Source organism: Anas acuta, chromosome 3, assembly GCF_963932015.1.
Source record: "Anas acuta chromosome 3, bAnaAcu1.1, whole genome shotgun sequence".
NCBI lineage: Eukaryota > Metazoa > Chordata > Aves > Anseriformes > Anatidae > Anas > Anas acuta.
Window position 1 is genome coordinate 7240874 of NC_088981.1, and position 27261 is coordinate 7268134.

The 27261-nt window shown below is 43.7% G+C and overlaps 1 long non-coding RNA gene across 4 annotated transcripts in view; it reads right to left on the minus strand.

The window, feature by feature from the left end:
* LOC137853284 (uncharacterized) overlaps positions 1–21659 on the minus strand; it is a 49003-nt gene extending 27344 nt beyond the window's left edge. For 3 of the 4 annotated variants that reach the window (XR_011094366.1, XR_011094365.1, XR_011094367.1), the window contains exons 1-3: positions 21570–21659; positions 8654–8821; positions 6124–7268 (exon numbers count right to left, since the gene is read on the minus strand). This is a non-coding gene — a long non-coding RNA (uncharacterized lncRNA). The remainder of the gene's footprint in view (positions 1–6123; positions 7269–8653; positions 8822–21569) is intronic. The other variant, XR_011094368.1, reaches the window with a different exon arrangement.
* Positions 21660–27261: the final 5602 nt, after the last annotated feature.

Consider the following 27261-nt stretch of genomic DNA (forward strand, 5'->3'; position numbering starts at 1 on the left):
CATGTTTGAAGTTGGGCATGTGTTTATGGATACTTACACCATGGATTTAAACCATTCTCCTCCAAAAGCTCCCTGGCTCACTCAGTACTGCGACTGAGCTGACACCCTTATGCAATAACCAAGTTTGCCTGCTGTGAAGGGGAACTGGAACTGAAACCAAGTCAAGTTTGGGAACATTTAATTAAGCAAAATAGCATTTTGGAAGGGCAGCTGGGAGACTAGCCTTCACCAGGGGCAGTGTTGAAACAAGTCTCACCCTGTTTCAGTGCATACAGTGAAGGGTCAGCCACACTGTGGCTTCCTTTCAGTTGCTGAAGCCCAAACCCACTCCATGCAACAGGGCTTTAGGTTCACCTCCTGTATGAATAATCACAAATAGAGGGTCCTACATAGCAAAAATAATCTAAGTAAAGTGCATTTGTAGTATCAAAAAAATATATGAATAAAATTTGCCAGTAGAACAGAAGTGCAAACAAGCCACCATGTTGGAGAGCTGGCAGCAGGAAGACAGGTTTTGAAGAGGAAAGGGTAGGATATGATTGTCATAGGAAAGTAAGGCAGCAGGAAATACTCTACAAGTTTTCAATTTACGAAAATGTTTCTTTGCTTTGAAGGCTGGGCTTTAAGCTAGCTTAACTAGGCAGTGCTGCCCTGGCTTTGCCTCACACCATCCCTGGGTTTTAGTCAAGAAGGCCAGCTTGATCATAGTTAGCACGTCAGGGATCATAAAATGGTCCAGGTTGGAGACGACCTTTAAGATCATCAAGCCCAGCCATCGACGTGACCTACCGAGTCCCATCACACAGAATCATTTAGGTTTGATGGCTCAAACTAAACTACTCTATACCAAGAAGAATTGTAGGGCACCCAATCCCTCAGAGGAAACATTCAAACCCACAATTTAATGCTGATAAGCCAAGACCTGGGGCACCCAACGTAACTGTCAAAGGGATTGACTGCCCTTTGCCCTTCCTTCTCAGCTGGGGAGGGTTAAACGAAGCTGGCTGTGAGATGACATCCCACTTTATATTTCCCATGTGCCTGCACCTAACGGAATCAGACCCAAGCGCATGCTTAAGATCTCCAGGCACAACTGCAATGTAAATAATGACTTAGCATAGCAATTGCAATTACAGACACTGCTGTAGGCTCTAGCCAGCTAATAGGGCAAATGTGAATTTTTCATAAGATAACAATCCTATAACATGCTTTTTTTTTTTTTTTTCCTGAAAACGTATGAACATCTACAACTCATTTTCAATCATCATCACATTCTGAAGGAGTTTTTATTACCTCTAGTCATGACTCACAAGAGTGGGAAACAATATTGTTACTTCTACTCCAAGTATAAACAGTACTGACTTAAAAAGCCTTCAGTTTATGTATTCTGAACTGTCTGATTCTCAATCAATTGGAGGGTATCAGAACATATTTGCTCTGAAGAATAACAGATGTTTTCATCTTAAGTTAAATTTAAACTCAACATCAATCTCCCAGAGAGAAATGAGATAACACAGGATCTCTTTCAGTCTTTAAGATATGCAAAACTATACCTAAAAAAAAAAAAAAAATTCCGAGCTGAGCAGCAATTATACCTAGCCAGTTGAACTAAATCCTTTCCACAAAGGGACTAGCAGCTACATATCTTTTTTTTTTCCTTCTAAACCATATATTCCCAGACAGATGTAGCACTGATCAGCTCAGATGATAAATGAATTAATAAGCTTTACCTGACTGAGGCAACATCTGCTCACATAAGCTCCTTTCTCCACCTTCCTCCCCCACATTTTGTGTACTCACCCTGCACCCATGCACACACAAATGTTCGGCACCCCAGGCCTTGTGCCATCTCCTTCTACATGGACAGGTGCAATTCCTCCTGCCGTTGCACATGAAGATGTCCCTATTCATAAATAGTCCGGTTTCATATTCCCAAAGTACTGCAACCGTGAATTTTTTAGCAAGCAATATATGAGACAAAAACATCTGAGTCCAGAAACTGTCTTTAAAAGCTTATGTTCTTGGTTCTTATCTAGCAGGTTTTTTTTTTTTTGTTTTTGTTGTTGTTGTTGTTTTAATTTCAGTAGTTTTTTATTTCAGTAGCATTATCCCTACCACAAGGGAAACTGAGGCACAAACTGCCAAACCCTGTACAAGACTTTCTGCTCCATGGCAAATTTTACATCGCTAGCACAGCAAAAACAGACGTGGCAGTGAAGGGGTGGGGAGAGGTTAAGTGTAGAAGACCAGAAACAAGGTCTGGTAACTGCAGCACCTCGGTTGTTTGAGGAAGAAGCAAAACTTGGTGCAGAAAGTCAGACTTTGCAGACCTGTTTTCACATAATCCCAATGTTGTTTTGGGCTGGAAAGTACCTTAAACATCATCTAGTTCCAACCCCCCAGCCACAGGCAGGAACACCTCCCACCAGACCAGGTTGCCCAAAGCTCCATCCAGCCTGGCCTTGAGCACCTCCAGCTTCTTGGAGGCATCCTCCAGGCATCCACAGCTTCTCTAGGCAACCTGTTCCAGGGCCTCACCACCCTCTGAATATTTTTTTCCCTTTCTTGGCTTATTTCAGCACTGGAGCCCTGTACATAACATTGGTTTCTCAATCTTCTTCCAGTTCACCTCTATTCAACCTGAAAACTCTTCTGGTCAGGGGCAGCATCTCCTTAAGGCTGCTACGAGCTTACCTGGTGACGTGAGGAAATCCCCATGTGCAGGCATCTCCCTCACCATCAGCCAGAAGAAGGGACTTCGGAGCCAATGGTTGTAGGAAGCTGCTGCAAAACAATTAATTCCTGAAGCCACATCTGAATTTCGCTCATGTGAACGTTATTGATCATTTTGTGAGACAAGATCTCAAAACATAACACCGTGTAAGGTGATAGGCATAGTCCTCGTGCACAACAGGCTTTGCGAGGACCACATCAATTTTGAAAGCAGGTTATCCAAAGACCCTCTATTGCAGAAATGGTGTGAGCACGAGGACAGTTTGTGACCTATCCTTCCTTTCATTTCACAAATAACTCCAATTTTTTTTTTTTACACAGTAACTGTGCTGCAGTCTTGTCTTCCTTTTCCAGTCTGAAATCCCTCACAGCCTCTGCTCCCAGCCCCTGGTGCTCAGCTGCTAGGCGTGCTTTCACATACAAACAATTTAGACTGGGGATGGTCTGCACCACTAATGCAAGTGTTCCTATTTTCAGCCTCTCTTCTAGGCTATGCCTAGCTATTGTTAGGAAATTAATGGTCAACACTTGGGGACAAGACTTTTCAGCAAGGTGAACAAATTGTCTTTGCTGCTGTGAGCCACCCATTTGGCTCCAGATTTCTCCCACTATTCCAGTGAGGCTGGGAAATGACCAGTTCCAGTTTGAAGGTGGAGTGAATCAGAAAGATGAAGAAACACGGTTCCTGTTGCAAAATACTGGCTGCAGTAGGGGATTTATTCTCATCAGTGATAGCCCGGGTTTCCGTGACCACAAGTGCTGTTGTGAAGAGACATGTGAACATCTTGAGGGTGCATCTCCAGAAAAAAACAGAGGGTGTACTTTTGCAGGAAGGGGCACGTAGCATCCTCAGGCTTTGAAAAATTTTGTGCTCCTGTAAGGATTTGCAAGGAATTTGGGGACTGACGTTCTCCTGAAAATCTTTTCAGTTCCGCTGAGGGATTGGTTACATAATTCAGATAAATGCCAAGCTCCCTTCTCTGCACTTTCAGGATTAAATGTGTACCTTCAGTCATAGCATATTTTCCTATATTTTTCATGCAACCTAACTGTTTCAAGTAAGGAAATCACCTGCTATCAAAGCAAAAAAAAAAAAAAAAAAAAAAAAAAGAAACTTTACAAGCACAGAATTATTTCAAGTTTTCTGTTTGCCAAATATTTTCCTTTTTATGGCTTCAGAATCTCCCTATTTGGGGAGATTTCCCACAGCTCTAGAAGGAACAAACGTGATTTCGCAATTGCACTTAACCACACCAGGCAAGATGAAAACTTTAATCAACAAAACTCTTCTTGCAAGGCATGCTGGAAGTACTGTTTTAGATCATGTATCCGGGAGGAGAATAAATGCGTAACTGGTAGAGCTTTATTGCAGCTGCTGTGCAGTTACAGAGAGCACCACAGCTCCCCTTTGCAAAAACAGAGTGCAAAGATATCCGTGAATAATTCATTCTGGACTGTTTTTCAGCATGAAAACTAGTGTTTGTGCTCCTAATGAACCAACCAGCACCTCCTGGTGTATAAACCATGTGCCAGTCTACCCAGCTTCAGCAGGTTTCTTATGGACGCGTGTGGCTGCTGCTCTCCTGGATAACCACAAGCAGCTCTGAGAGCTCCAGGGCAGGTCCCCTCTCCTCACAGGTCTTCTCCTACCTCCAACCCTTTCCATGCTATGGCAAAGCAAACCCCAAACAGAGAGATCAAAATAACGTATTAAGAAATAAGCATGACTAACGTTTTCAAGGATTTTAAATATATATGTATCTTTAGCAACCATGAGAAAGTTGCCCTAGCAACATTATTTCCATTCCCTTTTTGCTCACTGTTTCCTTGCCTCTTTCTCTGACTTACAATACACTCAATGAATGAAGGTTTTGAAAGGGAAGAAAATCAGCATTCAGCCAAATAAAGGTCTTTCTTTCCCCTCATATCATCATGATGCAATCTACAATATCCTCGTATCATCATGGTGGAATCTACAATTCCCATCTACGATTAATACCAACAAATTACAAAAGCAAGTTCAGAAACTTTCAAGAACCGGAAAATCCTTAACATTCAGAAAAAAATTTTGGACTGGCTTCTGAAGGACAAATGACACAGCTTACATGGGAGGGGCAACTGCCACTCTTAACCTTTTTTCCAGCAGACACGAGCCCAAAATGGAGCTATTATCCCCATGTAAATGCCAATTTTCATTAAGCATGCAGAATGTAATGCAGCAGTTGGAGCTAACTGGAATATAATTTAAGTTGACAGCTCTGAAATCTCTTCCCTTTGGTCAGATCTCATTGAATTTGGCAAATGGACTCAAGAGCTGAGAGCTTGCAAGGCAGACAGGTGAACAGGGGGAAAAAAATGACTGCATGTCCACTTGCTGCTCTGACCAGAAACCACAAAAAAGTAAAACAGTTTCTAGAAAGGCCAACAACTCTCCCACACCCAAGATTTCTTGAACTTTTTGCATGTCATGAAAAGGTGGTATCAGTCATATAAACACAAAAATATATTTTAAATGTGACAAGAATACGTCCCGAAACACCCATCTCTGCACAGCGCTGTTTTCTCTTACACCTCACACAGTGCCCAGACTTCCATCTAATTCAAGACAAATACTTCTGACCACAGCACTATATTAGTACATTTACATGGTTATTTTAGTTAAAATTTCCATTTTGGCTTCCAAACAAGTCTCTCCAGCATGCTTTCATCACCCATTTGCCCAGGGAGGCAGGAGGACACATCTCAGCATCACAGCCACCAGCTCCCTTACAAAACCTTCACCAAACCTGGGCTTTGCAACATGAAGGCATGCTATTTGCACAAAGCTTACAGCATCTTGGATGCACTACACTAATATGTGTCCTGACAGCTGAAGTGCCTGCCAGATGCATATCTTTCCAAGTCAGGAGATGGACAGCCTTTAACAACTTCAACTCTTTCTCCCTCTTGCCTTGATGTAGCCCACATCTAGGAGTTCAAAAATATTTATTGCTCTCTGTAATTACCTACCAGGAGGCAACTGACAGTGTGTTGACATCGTTTTGCCAGAATTAAAGCCTTTAGGTTTTCTGAGAAAGCATTTAAAACCTTAGTTATTGCTTAGAGATTAGCCAGACTGCCAAATATCCCGGAGTTTTATATATATAAAACTCTATTTTATACAAAGTTTGAGGTGTTGAGTTTCCTTGCCTTGAAATTTTCCAATACCTTCATGTGACCTTGCCTCAGGGAAATAAAAAGAAATAGAAAGTTAATTCAAAACAGCCTCAGTGAGTGCAGATACGTTCATTTCCCTGCTTCCTTTAGCGTTGCCAGACCTGGCAAAGTTCTCCATAAGAGCAAATAGAGTCATCACAGCATCTCATTTGTAATGTATAGCTCCAGACCTACCGTAGTTATCAGGAGCAGATCATCTGACTGTTTCTGTCAAAAGGCAGAAAAAGCTTGTTCTTTTCTTGTGATGGATTAGACTACTGCAGCATCAGGTCGCAGCCCTGAAAGGGGGGAGAAGCTGCCGGAGATCTCTAGACTGACTCACACCTGATGCAGTATTTGGGTCTCATTGACTGCTGACCCCGTAATGTAAAATTCCCCTTAAATGTAAGCTGAGCACACCCCATATCCTCAGGATACAACACTGACAACACCAGGGCCAACAGAAGAGCAACTTGTCTTGGAGAGAGGCAGGATTTTACATATCATGTGGCATGTGTTTTGCAGGGCAATTCCTCTATTGCAATCTAACAAGGCTATGACAAGGTTTTGGTCAGCCCAATTAAAAGAAAAAAGAGGAGAAATAGCCAGAGGGATGCGGGTCTAGGTGGAAAAGAGCAGAACCAGAACATAATGAGCAGGTGAAAAAAAATGCAGAAAATGAGCCATTAAGAAAAAAAGTGATGCTGGACAAGAAAAATATATAGAAAATACCAACAGTGCTGTGCCTCACCCTCTACTAGCCCCTGAGGAACACTAGCTTGGACAGCTTCTAAGAGAGGACTTGCAACTACATATCAGCCCCATTCTCCAGGAAATGCAGATGTATTCTCCCAGGGTATTCCTGGGAGAGCACTGCTGATCAGCAGCCCTCCCAGCCCTCATTTTTTCTAGAGGGACATGGAAAGGCCCTTCCCTGCCCAGGTGCTGTTGAGCTGGTGGGTTGCAAGAAGACTAGTAAGCACACTCCCTTCCTCACCACCCTTGATGCTCAGAGTAACTGGCCTTTTTGCAGCTCTTTGTTGGGAGAGTTTTGTTCTCCCATTCCACTATCCTAGAGCAGCCTTCCTTGCGTCTTCAAATTATGACTCAAATCCTCCAGAATAGATGAAACACATCCCTTGACCGAGAGCAGTGTTTTTGCTTTCCATGAACATTCCTCATTACCCAAAATCTGGCAGGGAGTTTGCAGAGTGTCTTTGGTCTCCTTGGCTTGAGTCCACAGGTTTTATTTGCAAAATATCTGTGGATACTTCTGGTTAGCTTTGCAAAGCTTGAGTGGATGCAAATGAGTCAGAAGCTATTCAGCCTGCTGAGGAACCCTGTGGATCAAAAATGAAACAGGCAGAGTGGGACATCAGAAGCGCCTAGGCCAGGTACAATTAAATATTAAGTGATTTGCATTGAAGAATTGAGATTTCAGTTAAATGTTATTTTGTAATGCCAGATTCTAGTGAAACATAGGAAGCATTCATCCCAAGTCTAACATCTAAAAGCTGAATGGACAGCCAAAAATCAATGATAAAACACTGATGTTTGATTTGGTCAGATTGTACTGTGTACATGTTAAACTGTGACCTTCTGATTCCCAAGAGAAAGGTAACTTGGATGGCTTACGCCCCCCTCCAGGATATAATAAATTGTTATGTTTTATATATCCTCAGCAGGTTTTCCTGCTTGAGCAGGGCAGCCAGTTCCAGTTGCATCCACTCAACGAACCTTTGTGAGAAAGCAGTATTCCATGAGATGAGGCTTTTCAAATATTCAAAAGTACCCATGAGATCTACCACACGGTCCTCATCTTTGTCTGAAGCCCATTTTTGGTGTCTCTGTAGGTGCAGACACCATTTCTGGTCACATGCAACATGTCCATAATACGAGACTCATCTTTCCTCATCAGCAAATCAACTTTATCACCTGTTTTGGTGAGATCCTTTCTGTTTGCACTTTTACTTCAAGATCTTTGGTTGATCTTTGCAATATCAACAGGCTCAGAGTTTTAAAAGGTGCCAGCTGATGTCCAGGCACTTGCAGGACTGCCAGACCTGTGTGTTCACAAGCAAACTAGAACATGAGAAGAGCTTAGTGTCCACCACATTGCCATGGATGTTTCCAGAATTCACCGAGGTGCTGGAGTCTTTCCCATAGACATTTCTTATTCTACACCTTCAGGACTCATTCACTCAACTCCTCTCGGAATCAAATGACAGTGCCCAAAACCACTGAAAATGCCTTGGTAAGAAGCACTCACTCCATTCCTCCACTGTTTGAAGGAGCAAACCATTAAAGAGAGACTGTGGAAACATGAGAGGGCTGCTCCCTCAAGGAACACCAGAAGCCATAGTCATCTGAAGACTGCCCTTTAGAAACTGGAAGTTGTCATTGTCTCTCTCAATCAGCTGAGGATTGCTTCCCCTGCAGTGTGAACGCCCATTTCAATTAATTTCCCAGCTTGTGCAGCAGATGAAAACCCTAAATCAAGGCAAATGGCTCTTATCCATTCATACCGGACATCTTTGCAACTTGATGAACCACAGCAAGAACTGGAGTGACTGCAGAATATATATATAGTATGAAAAATTAGATTTTATGTGACTGGATTTATTATTCAATTTAGGTTGATAATTATTTATTAGACATGCAGTCATTTAGTCACTTGCCCTCAAGGAGCTGGGATAACATAAAACCACTTAAAAGTCACATTTACCTTCAGCGTAATTCCACATGCTCTAACATCAGTGTTGTTCATTCTGCTGTAAGAGCACCTTTCACTGTCCTTAACAGACAAGCGTTTTCTCTCCTGCTAGGGGAGAGAACAGTCCCAGCACAAGCAGGACAGTTCAGCTTTTTGTTCTTCAAATACTTTCAGCTCGTTCTGTAAAAACAGCAAAAGTAGGGAGTAGAGGTCTGAATCAATACAAAATTAAGTTTTATATTGCAACGTTTGAAACAGTCCCAGCTTAAAATTCAGGATCAAACAATAAGCTTTACATCTGTTTTAAGCCAACAGCATTAATGAAATCACTTAGATTTTACCTCCACTAAGCTTTTACTGAGCTGACTTCAAATTACACCTGGAAGCAACATCTATTCTAGATCATCAGCCCCTGCAACTGGACACACAGTGACTGGCTACACAATTTGAGACTTTGAGCTGAATTTCACCGTCAGTTTAGGGACTGACCCTTACGAGCAGCAGTCTGAAATCCAACAACTGCAGGAAAAGGACAAAACACCTGGAGGAAGCGATACTCACCACCCTATCCATAGCAATGACAAAGCAGCACCTAATTCAGGAAAAAAAAAAAAAAAAAAAAGCATTGCAAAGTTACATTTGCACAGTCAGTGAAGAGGAGGGTGAGGAGACATCAGATAGCAGCCGACAGCTGCACGAAGGGCAGCTGGAGCAATGATGAGCAATGTTCTTGGGAGACGAGGCATCGGAGGACATCCAGAGAAATTTCTTCCCCAGAAAGTCCCCTGGGTGACCAAGGAAGCTGAGAGGAAGATCCCCAGTTGTGGTAAAGCTGCAGCTGCCCTGATCCAGTGTTTGCAATATGCGGTTAGATTGCAGATTGCCAGCAGTCCTTCCCACCAACACTTCTGTGAATCGATGTGAGATAGCACCTAGCCTTAGCACCCTGCACACTTGCCAACAGGCAGTTTTATCACATCCTGGATCGCAGGGTAGATTTCTAGGTGTACGATACAGCCTGAACAACATCCGGTAACCACAGATGGCAAACTGAAGTTATCTTATTCAAAATAACATTACGGAAAAAAAACGCAGTTTGAAGAATAGAGGGGGCTGTTGGGAATTGGGAGCAAACATCAAAATTTTTAAACAATGAGATTTTGTCGGTTTCCTATTCCCAATTAACTTTTTTTTTTTTTAAGAAAAGACTTTAAAAAAGACAAAGTTCACCCTTAAATATTTTTAAAAGCTTTATAAATGGATTATCTGAGCACAGCAGGCACTGCACTTTTGATAAGTGCAGGATGATATAAGCCTCAGGGAACTTTTGAAGATAGTTCATTCAATAATTCATTCACCTCCCTCTAATACTGCATCGAAGAAATGTTAAACACTGACTCTGCTTTAATAAGTGAATGAAGGCTCCAAATGCAGATTCCTCACAGGATGAATTCAATTTACCATCTTCCTCAAAGTAATCCTCTGCAAGGCAGTGTCAGGAAAAAGGCTCAGGAGCAAAGTACCATGCATGTACCAATAGGTAACTTTATCACCTAGCTCTAGTCCTTTCTGAAATACGGACTCTGAGTTTGAAGTGCAGGTACTACAGGTGGTGACTCTTTCATATTCCAAAGCAGCCTCTAAAGCTCCCTTCTAGGCCAGATAATTGGGTAGAGGTGGTTTTCTGCACAGGGGGAAAGCCTTTCACAGAACTTTCGAGATTTTGAGGATTTTTGAGAATTTCTTGAGTGATTCTAGGCAACATTCAAGAGCATGATGTTGGCTGGAGGAACCCAGGGATTTGAGGACAGGGCACTGCATCATCCCCTTATAGTTAAGTTTGCAACCTCTTGAACAAGGCAGCAGAGAGAGGGCAGGCAGAAAAACATCCCAGGTCCCTGCTCTGGGAGACAGTGTGCACATGTAAGAGATGCAAAAAATGTGCAAATCACCTGAAAACGAGGTTTTCAAATGAAAAAGAAGTCAAGACTGATATGTCATTGGTGAAGTATTTCCAGAATAGCTCCTGAAGCACCAAGAAAAAACTCCACAATACAGGCCTGTTTTGAGCCCTTTGAAATGACAGGAGGAAACAAATGAACCAATCCAGAATATTCAACAAATTGAAAGACCATTTTCCTTCCCTGACGGGCAGCTCTAGTTTTCAAGCCAATTGGGGAAGCAGTCATCTTTATACAGCGTGACTTATAACCTTGAATTTGTTTAAGATTAAATGCTTTGAAAAAGTTATGGTTTGGTTATTTAATGACACTCGATCAACACTGGAAAGCAATCAGAGAGGCCACACAGAAAGCGGTGGCTGATTTTCAGAAACTGACGAAACAGTAAGCGTGAAGGGCTTTGAGGAAGCAGCAGGAGGATGTCTCGTGATGCTCGGAGGTTGCTGGCTGCTCGTCCTGTGCCTGGTTTTGAGGGCTTAGGCATGGTTCTGCTTTTGTTCCCACTGCACAGGCATCTGAACCCTTGCCCGCACTTATTAACAAGGAACTTCTGACATTCAGCACATACCCTGCCTTAAAATGAACTTACACATCTCGGTCGTCAGTCTGATATAAATAGCCTGGAAATATACCCAGCCTTATGCCTCTGTCCTCGATCTCCAGACACTCTCCTGGGCCACGGATGGACTCTTACCACTTGCTGTGTAGTCCTGTGGGCTGCAGATGTCCCAACAATGACTTTAGTGAACACTCACTGCTTTTAATCCTTACAGCACATCCTCTCCTTTGGTCCTGTGTGAGATTTTCAACAGTTTGGTGTATTTGGACACCATAATGTTTCCCCCATTAAGACTGGAAATGCTGAGAAGTAATTTAGGCGAGTAAGGGTGTTGGTGAGCTCCGATACCTGTTGACGTAAATTTGTTAGAGCTCCTGAAGTCAGTGTCACCAAAAAGGGCTTTGGCTCAGCCTTTCCTTCCCGTGGAGCAGCATGCCATGTGGCACACATCTGCTCAGATCTGCTCTCAGGCATTTTTACAGTCCCCCAGCGCAACCTCCAACAGATATTAAGACCTATTAAGATAAATTTGTGGATATTTATGAAGGAAGACTTTTGATGTCCAAGTCAAATTTTATATAAGTGGATGTTTATACATTCATTTCTTTTCCCATGTAGAAATATATTTCCCATGTAGAACCCAGAATTAGTTCTCTCTTGGGACCGATTTTGATTTAGCTTCGACAACCCCATTATCGAATGTAACTCTGCTGACATACAGTTGAATAACATTTGCTATTACGGTTGCAATATATCTTGCTTGTGAGATCTGCAGATCCCTTGGAAGCAGGAGTGCTGCTGTTTTGATTCTGATCAAGGATTCTGCACAGTCTTTCACCACCAGGGCTCCATAATCCCTTTCAGTAGGATTATGAGCATCATATCCAAGCTTATGATTTCCTCAGCCTAGAACTAAGGTGAGCCTGGTTGAGATAGCTCCTGACCTTCTTCATTTTTGCCACCTCCAAGGCCATGAAAATTAAAAAAAAAAAAAATCTAGCTTGAGAGCTTATTCGGGAAAATTTGCAGAATCACTGAGTAACACAGGAATCTCTAGTCCAACTTCATGCTCCAAGTAGGGCAGCTTCAGAGCTTGGGCACGGGCAACCTGCTCTGTCAAGTTTTGAAAATACCCGGTGATAAGTATTTCCCCCTCTTCATACTTTTTCCCTTTGTTTTGCCTGAATACAGAATTTTTTCAAGTGGTTCCTCGTTGATACAGTGCAAACCACCAGAACAGGCAGTTGGAGGGCTCTTGCAATCCACAGCCATCCTACTGACCCTGTTAAAAGTGCTGATTCATTTGTCACTAGTCACATGCTTCCAAAGACAGCTCTCATTTCTCAATTTCTAAGACTGTTTAAGATTATCAAAATGGATGTTAAGAAAAAAAATATCATATCCAGCTTTCAGCAAAGTAATGGCAATATTCCAATATAATTCAATATGTGTCAGGCGAGTTTCCAACCCCAGAAAGCCAACATGGGCTAAAGAAATTCCTTAATAAATATCTCTATGCTACAGATTTTTTTACAGCATACTAAGGAGAGCTCCAAGAAGCCTTAATGTCAGGCTACAGCACATCACTCTGGTGAGAAATCACCATTTTCTTATTTGCAATGTCTGTCCAATCTAACACCTGAACTCAGAGGGGTGATCCAAGGACAACAGATTCCAGCACAACTCGTTTTGCTGAATTTGGCATACCAACAATGAAAAGCACCATCATCAAATAAAGCAAATGGTTAGAGCTGTACCAGCAACAGCAAGGAATCTCAGAATTAACACCACATTCTCCCAAGTTGGTCTCCAGTGCCAAACCCCAAATACACTGTCCTACTGAGACTTTTCCTTTTATCCCACAGGGAGGAGATAAATACCTCTGGCCTGAATAAAAATAAAGTGGCTTTAGCATGAGACAATACGTTTTTGTCTCTTCAGGTTCAGCATTAGTCCCTGTACAGAAATCTCAGCCACACTCAAGATGTTCAGTGAAGAGCTGCAATTAGAAAAAAAAGAAAACGTGGACACAATGAGTGATGAACCAGCAACTGTGATGAATGCTCCTGTCCTAGAAACCTGGAAGCATCAGGAAAGACAGCCTGTGTGAAGTGGTTCCCACCCTCAAGATAATTGCTAGCTGGAAGTACCATCACCAGAAGACAGTGGGTACTAATGAGCTCTTTCTTCCAGCAGGTTAAAGGTCCTTCTTCCAAAAGAGAACTAGAAACTGGTGCTTTTTTCTTTGTAATTTTCTTTTTTCCTGGCTGTTATTGTGAGTACAGTCAGAGCACTGGACGAGTCTACAGTGCTTGGCACTTCCAGAATGCCTCACTGGAGACAAACCTGTTGGGAGCCCAGCATCTGGTAACAGGGTAAGTTTTGGTGGCCCGGGTTGTGACATGTTCGATGTCACACTCAGACCCTGACATTTGAGTTTCTTGAGGTTTTATAATAAAAAAAATACTCCTATTTCCCAAGTGTGCCTCCATCTTCTCTACCACCACTGTTTCGTACTAGTTACGATCCTGGAGCACAGGATCCAACTCCAAACATGTCCAGACGCACTGAGAAGACTGAAATCACATGAGATCTTTCCACGATTTGGACAAAGGTATGATGATACGTACTAGCAAGAAAAATCTAGTAAGGTTATTAAAGGGCATAGATCTGGGAAATACTGCAGCTAGCTCGCTAAAGATGTCTGCTTGTTGTTCAGAGACAGCAGCATGACAAAGCATCAGGTTAAATATAGTATTTGAGAGAGAAAAATCTCACGGTGACAAGAGTAAGAAATCCATGCCAGCAAAATACAGTCGTTAAGCTGCACGCGTGCATTGCCAGGGACAGGACACGGCATCTTCCGCCTCTCACCGAGCTCTTCAGCAGTCAGTGCAAGAAAAAACCTCCCTCGCTGAGGCGAGAGCATGGTTTCTGTCTTCCCCTGGCAAGCCAAGGCAGCTCCTCGCCTGCCAAGCTCTGAGCCTCCCTCCAGCAGAGGGGAGTGCAGCCTGTTCAGCAGGAGCCGCCAGGAGCTCCAGGAGAAGGGGAGAGCTCGACATTTGCACTTGGGATGATGCTTTCCTCTTGCACAAATATTCTCCCACCTAACTTAGCACTGGAGGGAAAGCAGGCTGAGGTTAGCAGGCTTTCAGAGACGGTGAAGCTTGGAAAGAAGCTGGTGCTAGATGAGAAATCTGCTACAGGTCGGTTTTTCCAGCTCACAAAGGTTTGCAAAGAACTGGTCATGCATTTCAATTCTGAATTGGTTGTTTATAGAGCCAAATTAATATGTTTGCAAACTCCATTACTAGATGCAATGCATAGTTCAGCCTAACTCTGCCCGTCTTGCTTTTCTGCAGAGCACCTGATCTCTACACTTCTGCTCACAAAATTTTGTGTGAGCAGCTTTTTTTTTATATGTTCCCGTAATAGATTCACATTTTCCTCTTGCTACTGCTGAAAGTGTTCCAGAAAATTTTTACTTCCCTCTAAAAAGATATTAGACAGCAGCATATATACTTTAACTTACATCCTTTTGGTGTGAGCAGGTAAGCACATCTGTCACAGCGCAGCCTTCTCAGAGAGCAACAATCCATGTCAGTGCGGCCGAGGTCACCGCTAAAAGTTTTGTGGAACAAAAAAAAACAGACAAAAACGAGAGAGCCAAGTGCAAATAGACACACTTGCACAATCTACCTTGGTGTTCTCATTCTCAAAATGCATTTGAGATTTAGTATTGAGCTCTATTGTCTCATTAATGCTCTTTCAAGATCACATTTATCCGTATCAATCACCATAATTGCCACACTGTAAAGAAATCCTATTAGAGTTATGGCTGCCTGGATTTCACAGTTCAGTGCTAGACAGAGCCTTTAACAAAGTGTACAAGTAGCCTAAAATTCAAATGCATCTAGGAGGAATTGCCTTTGCCCTTGGGTTCATTTTGTTAACTCCAAATGGGACCTGAAGAACCCATTTCCTCCATACCCATGGGGCTGGTCTCTCCTTTAAGTTTCTCCTTCACCATCCAGCATCACATTTCTACCCTGCCTCGTCTGTTTTCCCTACGTGGGCTCAGCTCTCCACCTCACAAGGCTCCACGTAGACTTTCTGATTAAGTAAACCAGGTTGTTCCCAAGGGAGTGCAGTGTCAGCAGATTTGGACACCAGCTGCAGTAACCTCAGTTTCGCTTTGCTCCGGAGGAGCTGGCAGCGGATCCAGCGCATAAACATGTTTGCCAGACTCGTTCACTGGTGAGGGTAAGAGGAATTGACAGCTCTCACAAGAAATATACGTCAGGAAAGCAAGGATGCTATTAATATGGAAAAGGTAGTAAAAGTAATAAGCCATATGGAACAGCTACCAGACAGAAATCAGGGTCCATCAGCAGAAAAACAGAAGCAGCACAATTTGTTCCTCTGTCTCCAGATGCAGGCCTTGATGCTAAATTATTGTACCATGAAGAGAAGAGTTATTTAGCTATTCCAAAGGTGTTTAACCTTTCTTAAATTTACAGCACATTTTGAGTTATATTTCTCACACGGTTTATGGAAAGAGATGCTATGACTCCTGGAGTCTCTCCCAGCTCAAAGTAGAACTGCAAAAAGTCCCCAGGAATGCATATGCAAGTCTGCCCATCACAAAGTTGCTTGTTTGTGTGTTCGTTAGATGGGTTTTATTGTGTTCTTTGTTTGCTTTAATGAAATGTTCCCTTTGTCCACAGGATGTCTGTCTTGTTCAGACCTGACAGATGAATGTCTCTCCTCTAGTTTAAAATTCAGCGTTCTGCACCCTCTGCAATATTGTAACGCTGCTTAGCACAAAGCTTACTGTGCAGGCAGATGTGCTCATTTCCCCCAACCTTACAGTAAGGTAGCCGAGAAAAAATGAGGCCAAATGCCTTAAACCAGCAGCAGTCAGGGACCACCGTCCACCAGGAAGCTCTAGGGAATCCTATTTCAACCACCACTCATCCAAGGGATTAAAAGGGCACTCGTTTTCCTCAAAGGTACACGAGACCCCATCTTTTTGAAAGCCCTCCCCCAAAATTTGGCTTCTCCTGGGAACTGGCCATGAGACACTTGCTGGAGTCCTTCCTCAACCTTGCTTTTGGAGCAGCTGCTACTGGACACTGACAAGAGGCACATCACAATACAGCAACTCCTACGTGGTTCATTTGTGAGCCTGGCAGCCGGCTCCATCCTTCTTCCAATTTCCTCTCTAAGCAGTCAAATAACTCATCTGCTCTGCGTACACGCTCCTGGCTCATCTGCCACCCACCACGCAGAGCAGGGACAATTTGGAGGACATCTGCTCTGAACATTCGCCTGATGCTGAATGATGGAGCTTAGCTTATACCAACAAAGACAGACTTCTTGAAACTTCCCAGGTTGGAGACTAGCAATCATACAAGAAGCAAAATTGTCCATATCCAGCGAAGGGATAAGAAAACAGCTGAGTGTTTTTCCTCCTTTGCACCGCATTGGCAGCGAGTGAAACACGCGCTAGGTTTGCTTTGCAAGTGAAGCACTTCACAAAGCGGATCAAAGCACTTCCAAATCTCAGCAATAGTATGGATCATTTCCGAGTAACACATCCCATGGAGCGAACTACTCCTTGCAGGGTTGCACCAGCCAAAACAGGATTAGCAAGCGGTAGAAATAAACAGAAATTTTCACACTTCTGAAAGCAATCACTGCTAGAATAACTCACAACGTGCAAAGTGCCTTCACTCCGGAAGATACCTACACTCAGGAAAAAAATGCGCGCAATGGGATCCCACGCCGCCGAAATGCCATCGCTTTTGAGGACAACCACTAAAACTGTTAAATCACATTTTGCATTCTTGTTCCAACTCATTCAGGGGCACACGGAAAAAGCTGACTGCAAGAGACCTTGTACCTGGGCTCTTGAGATTGTGTAGAACAAAATAGACTTCATTGTCTCAAATAATGCTGCAAATATCTCAGTGCCATCTGTCCTTGTAAGCTATTACCATCGGTACCCTTTGTAGGAATTACAGCGGAGAATCCAACAAAAAGGAGGGTCCCAACATGCCTATTTCTGTAAATTCACATAATGACACAGCCCTCCTCTGAACAGCTTGAAACACAATAGCAGGAAGGAAAATGCAGAGAAAGAAAAGCTATTTTTTTTTTAAGAGGTATACAGACCAGAGAGATTCATTATAAATCCGCCTGCATTGTGTGATCACATGCTGCCAGTGACAAATTCGAGGGGGGATACCAGACTAGCACCTCTTTCTTACTATATTTGCCTGGCATCTTAGCCACAATAGCTATTACCATGTTAAATAACCTCTGACAGGTTATCTCTGGATGAGGCTCCTAATTTATTGATTGAATGACTGATTGAAGCATCTTCTGTTGAGGAGTTTCACAGCTCCATTATGCAATGCATGGGAAAGGATCCTTCCTTCTGACTATTTTAATGTATGTTTTTTTTTTCCCCCCTTCAAGTATTTGAACATTTTTCAGTTATTTACTCAATCCCTGTTCCTATCGGTGAACAGAGAGGACTTGAGCACAGCCCTTTCAGTTGTTTTCTTCCCAACTGAATAATAGTAATTCTTTTTAATTCTTAATTCTTATTAATAGTAATTAAAATTCTTCTTAAAAGAGTATTTGCCCAAATTTTGGCTCCCAGATCTCCTCTTTCCATCCTTCTATTGCTCCAATGATATTCTCCAAGAATGCAAAGGTTTGTGCCATGTCTAAGTCTGAGGCACAGGTGGGATTTGTACAGCAGTATAATGGTGTCACTTGGTTTCCTCTGTATATCTTTCCTAATAATTACATCCCATTTGCCTTTTTTGACCATGCTGAGATGTGAACAGATGTTTTCAGAGCTATAACACAATACCTCAAATCCTTGGATCCTTTTTGTGATTAGTGCCTCATAATTTAGAGACCAAAAATACATAAACACACTGAAGATTTCACACACACACCCCAAAAAAAGATATTTTTCTGTTCAAGACATGCAGGAGATTCCACAACCAACCTCTCCCCACGGAGAAAATCAGTGCTCATTCCTCCTCTACCTTTTAAAACATTTGTATGCAAAGGACTTTCCTTCTAGCTTCATCACAGCTCTATTTCTCATTCCCATGCCCCCACTAATTCTGTTCATTATTATGATTTCTGCTAATGTGCCTGGGAATCCCCTGCAAAATCCAGTGCTACCACGAAGCTTGGAGAACATCCTTGAGCCAAACTGATGACTCTGGAGTCTTTAGAGTTTTATTCATCAACCTAGCGCAACTCCACCTAATTTTCCTCCTTTACTGGAGAACAGCGGTGTAGTTTTAACAACCTGCCATCATGGAGCTCTTACACAACATTGCTCAAATTACTGGTGTCTTTATTCTAATTTCCTTCTTAGATAGGACACGGAAATCTGATTAGTTTCATCAACAAGAGCTTCTGTCTCTTAGCATCTGCCCTTCCCCACCTCCAGAGATAAGGGAAAAATTTTAAATCTCTCAGAAAGTCAAAGTTCTTAATCAAGGGGGGGAAAAAATATACAGTAAAAGTTAGCAAGGGAAGAGCAAATGAAGTGGCTGTACTGGAGAACATATGTTCCTTCTGAAGAGACACTCAGGCTGATGCCAACAGCACACCGGCTGCTCCCATGCTTGTCACAGCACAATTTGACTCGGTTCCAGGCAGATAGGAAGCTTTAGCAGGATCACACTGCAGATTAGCTCTGCAAACGGAGTTGAAATTATTAAGAATCTGTCACTGCTTCCAGATAAACTTGAAGCGCAGATGTAAAATTGCTTGGATGTTTTTAAACCAGAATCCTTACACTTCTGGTAACCTTAAGAGCTCAGACCACTGTGAATAACTCTGTGGGCTTGAAAAGGTAAGGTTAATCCAGAAGGCCTCTCCAGACTTTAAGCTAAGGTTAGGGTTTAGCTAAAAGCATAATACCATTGCAAGAAGTGTATCTTTTTATGCAGATATTTTTAATCGCTAAATCTGAAGATATCACATCTTCTCATCTGAACTGGCAAGCATAATGCTGTAGAAAAAAAAAAAAAAAGCTACACGATTACTTAAGTTTCCTGGTGGACTAACCCTCGGTCATAACATGCGTTTGTTACCTGCCCACTAACCCAATACTTAGTGAGGTCTCCCTAAGAGATGGCTGGTCATCAAATACATGCTACAATAGGCCACAACAGGATCTGCTGCACTTCTGTGGCTACACATAGCCATAAAAGTTAGGAAAGGACAAATTCGGGAACAAACTGTGCTTTGTATATGTGGGCAATTTCCTCACTAAAGCACCCATTTGACTAGAAAGAGCACCAAAGCCACCCTCCCAACAGCACATCCAGACCACCTGCACCAAGCACCAGCTGCTACACAGCAGGGCAGCCAATAGCCTCCAGCTGACAGACCATCAAGAATTAAAAGGTGCCCACTAAAACCTTCAAAAAAGATAGCCTTAAAATGACTGAAGTTATCCAAAAAGCCAGCTGTTCCAGCTTTGCTAGACAAGCCTCAGTATGCCACTATACTCAATAAACCATAAAAACTAATTCTTTCAGCTTTCGTTCTCTGGCGCCCATCCACATATCCTCAGCTGCTTGTGCTATTTAATCTCCTGAAGTCAGGAGATGACACCAAGGAGGCTGTGGCACAGCAACACTGTTAACCAAGGATAATTGTTGGGAGCGGGCAGGCAGGGAGTCAAACAGAAATTGCAAGTGCTTTGCCAGCAGAGAGCAAGGATATCAGCAAAGGTGCCACCTCAGCTAGCTGGGTTTTCCAGGCTGCAAGGGATCAGAAGCAGGCTTATTCAGAGTAAAGCACTAAAAGAAGGTTAAGAGGAAAAAAAAAAAAAAAAAAAGTACATGTGGTAAACTTTTACAAATGGCTTTTGTTAGGTAACATCACTTTCATTAGTGGCAACAACATACTCAGGAAAAGTCAGGGTAGGATGCTGGAGTGAGAGCTTGTCTGGAGAGACCAGGCCACAGACTTGATCTGTATGCACAGGCAGACTAGCATAGAGGAAGACGTATGCTTAATTCCCCTTTTTGCACTACGTCTTCAACAGTATTTGCAGCACAAGATCCTTGCCCTATGGCCTCACATTCTCTTGCCACAGAGCATCCATACCTACAGCATCTAGCAAATATAGCTTTAGAAAGCACGAGGTCTTCCCTTCACACCTCTGTTCCATCCACTGTAACATGGAACAACCAGGCAAAGGGTGGCAAGTCTAGAAACCCTGCTTCTTCCTTCCAAGACAGAAGTTTCTCCAAAAGCCCAACATTTTTTTTTTCTCTCCCCCCCCCCCCCCCCCAAGCATTGTGAAGAAGACATGGCTGCTCATGGTCTACAGTAAAAAAAAAAAAAATCAATTTCAGAAAAAAACAGTTAATATCACGTGAGTCAATGGACTGCTTCAGGGAAGCCTGCATATAATATTGGTGCCAAGTAAGTGTGGCACTAGCATTGTCATCAGATGTATAGGCTCACCAGGACATCAGCATTATAAGCAGATTGCTACCACTATTTCTTTCCTTTGCATTCAAAGGTCTTTTTAACCATCCTTGGATGAGTTGCTAGGATCCAACATGGGCAAACCACGGTTTTTCAAGGACACTTTTCTCATGACTCCACACTCATTCAGTGAAATTTTCTCCAGCAATCATCCTGGTGTGAAACACACTCACCCCTGCACCCTGGACAAAGCAGAGGCCATGGGCATTTCCTGAAAGGCAGCATGCTGACCACACACCACTGCCTCTTTTACTGGACCTGACCTTTCTTCAGCTCTTATGGTGATGCATGATTTGGGTGTAACATTCATATTTAAAAAGGCATTGAAGAGCAACAATATGATTCCTGCAGCTCCTGTGGGCAACACATGCTACCATAACCTTCAACAACTCCAAGCTGATTAGATGCTGTACACTGTTACAACTATCCACACAAAAATTGAAAAAAACCTCCAGGGACAGATTAAAATCCTTCTATATTTGAGATAAATAAAAATCATGGGATGGTTGAGGTTGGAAGGGACCTCTGGAGGTCCTCTAGTCCAATGCCCTGCTCCAACAGGGACATGGAGACAATCCCATGCAGGGACACAGCTAATTTCACTGGAAGAGAGCTCACAGTTATGCTCTGAGTGTAGAAGCACCAGGCAGCTCAGAAACTCAGAGAAGCTTTGGAAAAGCAAGTGTTACCTTGGTGACTGGCACGAGGTATTGTCCTTGACAATAGCATTTAAGGTAGGCTGTTGCATATCTAAAGCCTAGGCTGTCCTACTTAATGGTCAGAAAAGGCACAGGGGATTTTTTTTAATTCCAAATTTGCCAAGCTGCTGTTTCAATGAATAACCTGGCTAAAAAGGCACACTAACCTTCCCAATTGCTATGCAGACCGCAGCACCTCCCAAAGCTCTAGCTCCAAGCTGCCTAATTTTAGTAGTAAAATCACTCATAACATCGACAAAACTAGAAAAAGGAAGGGTCAATTCTGGGACTTTTATGCTCTCTTACAGATGTCCCACCGCCTTCCCCACCCATCATCTCCTGGGGATGATGCCCAGCTGGGGAGCAGAGCAGCCCACAGGTGAGAGAGAATAGGCATTAGTTGTGCAGGGAAGGGGGGGAGCCTTGGTCTAGGGCTATACTCTACCACTTCCCATGCAATTCCTTAGTTCATGCTTGATTTAACATTTTTTCATGTGTTTGCAAGCCTGTTGCCACTAGCTCAGTTACAGCTTGTACCCGTCTCTTTAGAGAGAATGAGGATTTAAATGCCACTTTCCATATGTTATCCAACTACCCTTGCCACAGGAAGGAGAAAGGGGAAAATGATGCCTCTGGTTGCCCTGGGTACTCTCCCCCCCAAAATACAGCATCTAAAGCCCCCCTCAGGCAGAGGCTCAGCATGGAAAATTTTAGCCCCATAGGTGAGCATCTCAGAAAGTTATAGGGAAATGAAAACAAAAGTGATTGAATGGAAAGTGGTTTATGACCTCAGTGCCAGTAGATACTACTGAAGCCCAGGGCAGGGATCGCTTGTCATGGGGTGAAAGCAATCTTTCTTACACCACTCACAAACATTAATCAAAGACCTTGGAAAAGTTTGATTTATAGATCATGTATTCCCAACAAGCATGTATTTTTTATTATCCATCAGAAAACATCCATACAGATGACACACTGCCAAACTAGAGGTGTCAGATATTTATTTTTGCAGTCACTAGATGTAATGTTATTAAGCAATCCGAAGGCAGCCTTCAAGAACAAGAAAAATAAATTCTAAATTAGTTAAAATGAATGAATTCATAATAATCACCGCTAAAGTATTGGGTGATCAATCTCTGTCTCCTCTGCTTTTCAATCCTGAATATTAAATTAGCAGAAATAAAAACACTGCATGGGATTCACTGGGGTAAGTCTGGAGCCAGCCCTCTCCCGTGACAGAAATGCTTGGCTCTGACTCTGCCCTGGGCCTGCCAGTAGGTGAGCAGTAGGTGTTAGTTCCAGAGATGTTCTCTGTCAAAATCCTGGTCTTGGAAATCACAAAATAATTGAGATGGGAAGGGGTTGTGGTCCAACTTGGGTAAGGTTGCTCAGGGCTGCGTCCAGATGAGGTTTGAGTGGTCCCAAGGGTGGATATCCTACAGCCCCTCAGGCCTCTCTTCCAGCAGAGGAACCACCCCCGTAGGGGATAAAGGGTTTCCTAACATACCTTCTTAGTTCCCTCTGGCTGCTGGTAGCTTCCCATTTTTTATGTTTCAAGAAAAGAGCAGGGTTGTTGGGGTCACTGCCAGCATGGTGAAGGCCTGAGCCGCCCATGGTGAGCATCTGGGTGTCGTGACTGGTTAGCAGTAGTGGGCTGATGACAGCTGTCTCTGAGGGCTGAGATGCTCCTGAAATATCCTCCCTTGAGGAACATCTTCCCACCCACAAGTGCATGGTTGGTGGTAGGTGCAGTGGGGTCAGTTCTTCACCCAGAGCCAGGCAGCTCTTTCATTTCCGAGCGCCCGGAGGCCACTGTTTGATCAACTCACCATAAAACCAGGGGCAGAGGCATACCCAGACAGTACAAAAGGAAGCAGCAGCCAAAATCAGCTCCCTCTTTCCCCTTTCTGCCCTCCAACTAAGAGTGAAGCAAACATTTTGAGCAAATATTCCTGGGAAAGGCGGAAAAAATTAGGAAACTTGATCACTGAATGGACATGCTGCTTGGGACTGCTGCCCTGACAGCCTGGGGTTGGTTCAGACCCCTGAGAGCATGCAGGAAATTATTAATGACAATCTAGCAATTATATTAATTGTATATTGCTCCATCCTGTGTTGTATGAACTGTATTAACAATATTAAGTGGCAATGTGTGAAGTATAAGCAGTATTATCCAGAGGTAAGGAATTCTGTTTTCTCCTCCGCTTTCCTCACTCTTGCCAGAGAGGCGGTGAAGTAGGAAGCCACGCATGGAGACTGAAACAATTCTCACTTGTCCTGAGCTGGGGCAGGAAAACAGAGGCTCAGGGTGCCCCCGAGCTGTGCGCTTGCAGCTTTATGGCATTTGTGCTGTGAGCCATTTAATGCTTTTCAGTGGGCAGTGATATGCTTAGGCTTTGCATTTCGGTTTTATAGGCCACAAGATGCTTCTGAAATGCTTCACCCTTGTCAGGTTTATGGACAAATAGATCTCGTCCTTTAATATTCAGTCACATTCATACACAAATTACCCGATCCCAGCTACACTAGCGCTAACATTGTGCCCTTGCGTAGCTCCCTGGATTTGAACATTTATCTGCTCCAGTTTGTACCGTTGTGACAGGAGGGGGTGAGAAAATGCCCCATCTTCCAGTCCCTACATCTGAAGCTGCTGACTCTAGCAGGGCTTAAATGTGTCCAGAAAATATCTCAGCCAGAAGCATGGAGCTATGAGAGGGAAAACAGGGACAACCCCTTTCTCCGGGAAATCTCAGAATGGAAAGTATTAAGAGGGGGGTTCAGTTTTGCTATGTCTTCAAGCATACACAGTCTCATCATGTTCAGTCCCGTGCTGGGAGTCACCAGCATGCCACATTGGGGCATTTCTTTTGACTGGGGTAAAAGCTGGATGAACAAAGCTGGGAAGATGTCTCCCAATTCCCATCCCCAGATGGAGCAGGGTGTGAGGCTGTCAGTGAAGTGGCAGCTGAGCAGTGAGGAGCTTAAGGAGATGGGGAACAGGACCATGGGATACGCGCAACATCACTGCAAATCTCTTCAACAGCAAGATCTGGGATGAATTTCTTCCAGCATGAACATGGGGCTGGGTTTTCTCTTTCACGACTGTCTTCCTCTGGGAGCCAAAGCTGCTTGCTGTGAGTGTTTGGCTAGATGGCATGGTTAGGAGGGAGAGCACTGACATGCCAAGGAGAGTACCACCAGGAAAATGTGAGCTGTGAGCAACATCTTTGCGGGGGCTCCCACGGAGATGCCACCCCCTCCGACTGTGAGCATGCCTGGCTTTGTCAAGACAGCGTGGAGCTAGTGGATAACGGCGCCTACGGATAAAAATACATTTTCCCAGTGAAAGCAATTTTGCTGGATTTAGACTCTTTAATTTTAGCAATACTCATCAGTGTCTCTTCATTCTGATTACAATGTTCGTCTCTGAAAGCACTGTTTCCACAGAAGTGCTGATTAATGTTATCAGACCAACAAGCTGATGAACAGAAACGAAAACACTCTGGAGAAAGGTTGTCAAAATCCCATCATCCCGACAAGACTGCAGCAGCAAGGGAGCCCCTCAGACACACCTCTCCTCCCACAGCACAGAAAACTCCTTTCCTAATCCTAGAGGGCCAAAGATGGCCTCTGGGATTCCCAGGACAGCTCCTGAGATGGTGACACTTGGGTATGCCTGAAGGAAACCTGCCGTGGGGGGTCCCCAGGTGGCTTGCAGGCATCAGCAAAGCATAACTCTATGCCTTCTGCATTTCTCTTCCCTTCATTCAGCACCTTCTTCTGTGGTGCCCAGTGCCAGGACAAGAGGCAATGGGCACAAACTGGAACATGGGAGGTTCCCCCTGACCATCAAGAAGGACTTCTTCACTGTGTGGGCGATGGGGCCCTGGCACGGGGTGCCCAGAGAGGTTTTAGAGTGTCCCTCATTGAAGATCTTTAAAAGTCATATGGACATCGTCCTGGGCAACCTGCTCTGGGCAGTTCTGCTCGAGCAGGAGGGTTGGACAAGATGACGTCCAAAGCTTCCCTCACACAGCTCCCTGGGTGCGCTGGGTGCATCTGAGGCATATTGTGTTAAACAAAGCATCTCAATTTAACACTGCAGGAATTGCACCCTCACCTCCCTGCCCTCCGCTTTCGGCACACAGCAGCAATGTGATATGCACGGGAGATGCCACAGGGAACTCTGTACAGACTCATACAGTGTTTATCGAGTGAGTGACAGTGCTATCAGCGTTGGGGCTGATCCTCATCAGGTGAAAACTGCTCTGCTGGAGCCACTTACGCCAGGACATTTCCAGGAAAACAAATAAATCAGGAAAAACAGCAGCAGCTTTTTTTTTTTTTTTTTTCCCTTGGCAACCAGCAGTTCTTTTTTTCTTTTTTTCTTTTTTTTTTTTTTTTTTTTTCCAGCTGTGGTTTTCAAATTCTAGATGACAACCCAAATATTTTCACTGAAAACCAAACAAAACTTTCAGGGAAATCCTCTGTCTCTTTTACTTTGTTTCCAAAAAGGCAAAACTTTCCTTCAACAATACTGCAACCAGCCTTAACACACCTCCTGGATCCTCTGCTAGCTTCTGCTGGCTGGGAGTCTGGCCTGTTGAGATCTGAGGTTTCTAGCAGAGGATTTTCAAAATTGTCATCCCTCTGATGTTTTAAATAAATGAAGGCAGCTGTCTGAGCCATACATCTATCCTAGCCAAAATATTGTTCAGTCCAAGTGGATTTGCTCCATTATAAATTGTCTACAAATAATTTAAAAAGTGACAGTGTTTCTTAAATTATCTTATCAAGCTCTTTAAATATTGAAATGCATCAAATATTAATGCTTGGCAATTCAGGGTATCCTTAGCCTTGGTTACTGCAGTACTCTGATCAGCGTTTGAGCCATCTTCTGCCAGCCCTAGGATCTGGAGAGAGGGTGCTAGCTGAATGAAGGGTCACTCCTATGCATCCTCAGCTCCAGAGGCATTTTTACAGGAAAAAAAATAGGGAATACAGAGAGCTAGGAGGGTTTCAGAAGGAGTAGGGCAAAGAAAGAGTTAGCAGAGCCAGGAGCAAGCATGCAGCAGGGCATGCACCACCTAAGCATGCTGCTGGTTACATGCATGATCTCCTGGTCCTGCAGTGCAGGTGCAGGAGGTGCTGGTATCAGCTGAACCCTCTGACTGCCACCACAGGAGCCCAGTGCTCAGTGCCAGTCTGGCCAGGGAGCTGTAAGTGTCCCAAGGGATGTGGAAATGGAGCCCATGAGGCTGGTTTGGAGTTTAAGGATATCACAGGGACTGGGGTGGTGACAGTCACAGCCTCAGAGGTGGCTCTGTCAGGAGGCAGGGAAGTGTGAGATGAAAAAAAAGCACTGCATGATGGTTTTACACATCAGGGAAGGAGAGCACAAATAACCTACACCTGTGGAAACCAGAGGCCAAGTAAACACAGGTAATACCAGGCTGGTTCCTCCTTCTCCTCCAGCAGAAATCCCAGAACAAAATCCAAGCCTCATCTTTCAGGAGCACAGGAGTTCTGATTGAAGCCACTAGAGCATCAAATTTGGAAACAGGGATGGGTCATTTTGCACAAACAAGGGAGCTGGGAAAACAAGCAGTCTCACTGACTTCTGTATTTACTGCTGCCATCCAGGAACCAAGAGTTTTCAGGACTCAGTCACCAGCACATGGTCTGCATGGCAGATTGCCCCAAATGCCGGTCCCTACAGCTGCCGTGAGGCCTGCAGCCAGGCAGATACGCTGGCAGGGGATCAACAAGAGGGTTTTGATGAGTTCCCTCATTCCTTACTGCCACCCCACCCTAGCCCACCACGCTGTATCAGTGATTCAGCAAGACCAACACGTTCTC